Raw genomic sequence first — 5,543 nt, forward strand, 5'->3', positions numbered from 1 at the left:
TTGTTGTGGACTAGACTGGACTGCACGCGAGACTTCCTGTCAGTGTCAAAATAAATGTTATTTTAAAAAGGATATCAAACACGGTTTCGGTTTCTTAGTTTCAACATAGGCCTACTTTACATTTTTACATATTTACAATTACTGGTAGGCCTGCATACCTACCTAATTAGTAAATATCACGTTCCACAACATGTCTAGTAGTATTCTAACATATAATAAGGCCATGCTTTATTTTGAAAGGACTATATTTTATAGGCTCCTAAAGTGCATTGTCAAATCCACATTCAGGTTGAATGAATGAATGAATGAATGAATGGATGGATGGATGAGTGGGTGGGTGGGTGAATGAATGAATGAATGAATGGATGGATGAGTGGGTGGGTGGGTGAATGAATGAATGAATGAATGGATGGATGGATGGATGGATGGATGAGTGGGTGGGTGAATGAATGAATGAATGAATGGATGGATGGATGGATGGATGGATGGATGAGTGGGTGGGTGGGTGAGTGAATGAATGAATGAATGAATGAATGAATGGATGGATGGATGAGTGGGTGGGTGACTGAATGAATGAATGAATGGATGGATGGATGGATGGATGAGTGGGTGGGTGAATGAATGAATGAATGAATGAATGGATGGATGGATGGATGGATGGATGAGTGGGTGGGTGAATGAATGAATGAATGAATGAATGGATGGATGGATGAGTGGGTGGGTGGGTGAATGAATGAATGAATGAATGAATGAGTCTCCAAATTCAGTGGATATTGATGCAATGCAAATTCAAAAGACATCTATATTACATGTAGAACTATGTTGAGAGTGAATGTAGGCCTAACACATAACATAACTGTCATATGACATGTTTTGCATGGCTAAAGTATTACAGTCTATGATCAGGAGACGACAGCATAAGCACAAGCAACAGCAGACAACATAACACAGAAGTGAAGTGACAGACAGACAGACAAACAGATTGATATAGTTAAAGATTCAGTTGTCATAGCAGCACCTCTGACCTCACCTCAGTAAGAAGCACATGATAGAGACAGATAACAACAACATTAAATAATAATAATAGTTTCTATCAGGTATAGGTTAGTTAGATGTGAGGCTGATATACACTCAATACAACAATTACAATCCCCCTATAGCAGACCATGAGGAAAAACACAGATGACTCGATGAGTCACCCAAGGACAGGGCACACTGGTACTGTACATCACTTGTACAATGTAGCCCACTGTCACTTCCAGATAAGATAAAACTGGCAAAATAAATAGTATTTCTATATAATAGGTGTCATGGAAATTATGAAGTATTTAGTAAAACATTGTAATGAACAAAAATGTTATTTGATCTATGACTGCCATACTGTCATACTGTGTGACTATTAGGTGTCACTCTTTCCCGTGGCACGATCCATAAGTGGATCTCCTGCAGCTGTTAACCTATTCTTGATATAGCATAGTGTTGTAACCTGTGCCTTGTTTAGGTAGGCTGTTAGGACTAGCAGCTGCAACAGGCTGGCCTGGCCTATCCATCTATATAGCTGACTGTATGTAGAGAGACAGTATGATACCCAGGCCACGGCTGGGAGAAGGCTCTGTACCGAAGCACAAGGCTGAGGGCAGAGAAGGTTTTATACTTGAGTTGCTTTATGCTGTTTTAAATGGACTTGTTGCTATTGTCTCTAAATAAACGGAACATCTACTCGTCACCTTGGATTGGACTCATATTTCTCCTTGACATAGGTCAAAACAAAGCACATTTTGTTATATTAGTGTGTGGGTGTGTGTACACGTGATGGGTGGGGGGACAACATAAGAATAACTATGTCCTACAAGAGACATATACCATTACACTAAATGATGAAAGCATAGTTTACAATTATGAAAACATTAAACATATATTGTACTATGTCATAAAACGCATAGTATGTTGGTTGGTATCTGTAGCCTATACGTAACGTATACATGTATGCACACACGCACACACACACACCCACAGATCATATTTTCTGTCGTTACAATTAGGTTGAAACATTCTTGACTGGTTGGGAAGGGAATACACTCAATGCTGCACAAGAAAATTACCGATAATCCCCCTCTCAAAGTCATGAAAACTAAAGTAACAAGAAAATGTAAGGAGTGAAGATAGCTAAAATGTAACAAAAGATACACCGATACCTGAAAACCCTATACTTATATTTTGTTACTTCCCACCTTTGTGCTGCTCCAAGTGTCCTTGAGCAAGGGACTTACCTGCTGACTCACTTCTGTAGTGGTTAGGAGGACGGTTACCTGTTCATGAATGCACTGGAATCAGGACAGACATGAGAACCATCAACCTTTCTGTGTGGAGTTTGCATGTTCTCCCCGTGTCTCCTAGGGTAGTTACCCTCACAAAAACATGCAGTAATCCTGGTGTCTACAGTACACTGCCTCCCCCTGGTCCAGCCGCGGTGCCTGATGGAAGGGGAAAGGAAGTGGTTGGAATAACCGTGTTCCTTCCGGGGGAAAACTCACCCCGTCAGGTGAAAAGAAGCGGCTTGGGCTCCTCGTGCATAGAAGGAAGCATGAAGTCAAGTCTGTTGCTCTCCCCAGGTTGGCAGAGGGAGTGTAGCGCCCAGGATTATACTAGACAATATTGACACTGGTGAAAAAATGGGTTACAAAAATCGTGGAATAACAAAAAGAAGAAAAAAATTAACCATCAATAAATAGACACATGGTTTCCCAAAGTGGGGGTCTAGGGATCCTAAGGGCTCCTTGGGGGGGTTCCAAATGGACCCTTACAGGTCTGCAACTCTGAGCATTTAGGCCTATAATTATTGAATGCTTTAACCAGTGAAAAATAGCAGATATACAAGCTCACACGCTGAAAAAGTCGTGAAAATGTGTGAAAATCTTTGAATATTTGTATTTTCAAAGCGAACGTTTGTAACTCAAATTTTGCTTCTGGGTGGTCCCTGGAACTAAATATTTTGAGATGGGGGTCCGTGGTCAAATAAATATCATTTTGGGGGTCCTTCACATGAAAAAGTTTGAGAACCACTGACATAGTAGTCTCTCAAGAACAGACTAACTGAGCTCCATTTAAGTGAAAAGGACCTTTTCTTTGACGATGGCTGGCCAGATTGCTGACATAGAAACACAGGTTTTACAAAAAATCTTAGAAGGATTCAAAAGACACTTATAGAATCGGGTCAAAATTCTAATTTTCACGATTTTTCAAAAATAGCAGATCTACAAGCTCGCAGCGCGGCACTCGGTGCCGCGCTGTGAGCTTGTAGATCTGCTATTTTTCAATAGTTAAAGCATGCTGTGAGCTTGTATACCGGTATCTGCTATTTTTCAATAGTTAAAGCATAAAATAATGACACACAATAATGTGTACCCGTTCTAAATGGGTTTAAAATAGAACCAAATGGACCTGTGGGTCCATTTCGGATCCATTTGTATATTCTCAGTTAGGGTCCTTGAAATAAATACAAAAAATAACTGCAGTAGACACAACCAAATCAGCCATTTGATTAGTAGTGAAGGGCGGGGAGTTAACCTAGCGAGCAGCACGATTGGTCAGTAGCAGAGCGAGTGGGCGTGGTTACGGAGGCAGAGAGCATGGTTAGAGAGGGGGTGGGGGGTGGAGGGTTAGGTAGCCATGACAACAGAGGATAGCACACGCAAGCTAGCTTGAGATGTCAACATGTTTTTTATTCAACGCATGCTACATTTAAAATTCAAATAAGAAATAATAATAATAATAATAATATGGTTTATATGCTAATAAATATATCCCCCAAAAAATCATTAAATGTATTTGCAAAAAGGGAATCCCCCAAAACCCAATTTTAAGATTCACTCAAAACCATGCACCGCAAAAAACAAAATATTATAAAATTTGTCTTTAATAATAGGTTCATCTACCAACCCCTGGTACCCACAATGCAACACACTTCATTACATATCCAAGCTTTTATATATATATAGTATGTATGTGTGTATATACTGTATGTGTACACACACACACACACACACACACACACACACACACACACACACACACACACACACACACACACACACACACACACACACACACTTTTCTTCAGAAATACATTTTTAAGTGATCACGCCCCCTGGAGACAGCAGTAATAATAGAATTATTGTTGTGTATCTTAAAATCTAAACCCCAGTTGTGACCTTTGACCTTTAAAAAAAGAACTCATACACACACACGCACACACACACACACACACACACACGCACGCACAAACTCAAATGAACGCCGACAAAAAAACGAACGCCACCCCCAACAACAACATAAGACAGCTACTTGTGGTCCATTTTATGACCTTTTCTGATATGAAGCGACAGCATTCGGAAGCGGGTCTGGATTCCATTTCAAGGTTTTCGCGTTTTTCGCCGACTCGCAGAAAAGGGGCCGTCCTGCAAAGTACCAGAGTCCCAACTAGGGCTGGGCGATATGGTGATAATTATCGTTGAGACGATACAATGTCTCCACGATATGCCTTTTCAGAGGTATCGTATATATCGTGATACAATGAGGGAGCCTGGTAAAAAATCCTGTTTGATCGTTAATACAGAGATTCATTGCAGAATTCAATTTAAACCTGCATTTTGGTCAAAAATCAAACTCAAACTTTAAAATGTCAAGGTCTCCACTTAACTCTGACAGTATACAAATGAAACCAAATGGACCCGTAAGGGTCCATTTGGTTTCATTTGTATACTGTCAGAGTTACATTCTTGGAAAGTTCAATTTAGACCTCCCAAAAGGAACCCAGAGAGTCAAGTTTGAAAAATAACCATAAAAACCAAGGTGAAAAAGAATCGCGATAGAATTGTGTATCGTGATACAGCTTGGGAAAATATTGTGATATTGTATTTTTCCATATCGCCCACCCCTAGTCCCAACCACCATCCGAGAGGTAAAAAAAAACAAATGGTCTAACAGATAGAAAGGACAGTTCATCCCAGATTATAGATCAGCAGCGTCGCAAATTGACCAACGATGGTGGAAATTACTTAAAAGTTCCATTGTTTACTATTCAACGATATGGATCAATATTTAAAACAATAAATTAAACTAAGTTAAATTAAAACAATGGACCTGAAGATCGACTTCAGTTCCAGACCTGCTCCACTACTGTTGGGACCCTGGGACCACATCCAGACCACCATGTACCTCCCTTTAACCCATTCTAATTTTCAAAATTTTTCAAAAATAGCAGATCTACAGGCTCGCAGCGCGGCACTCGGTGCCGCGCTGTGAGCTTGTATATCTGCAATTTTTCAACAGTTAAAGCATAAAATAATGATACACGATAATGTGTACCCGTTCTAAATGGGTTAAATAGTCGTAGCAAGGATCTTTTTTTTTTTATGAATGCAAAACTCGCCCCGCAACACCCATAATTAAATATTGTCTCCCGGAAGAAAGATGATAAGTTTCGTGGACGACATTCAGTAGCAGAGCTTTTAAGGCGTGTACACATTTTAGTGTTTTATTTT

Source organism: Nannobrachium achirus (assembly GCF_963921795.1).
Source record: "Nannobrachium achirus genome assembly, chromosome: 15".
NCBI lineage: Eukaryota > Metazoa > Chordata > Actinopteri > Myctophiformes > Myctophidae > Nannobrachium > Nannobrachium achirus.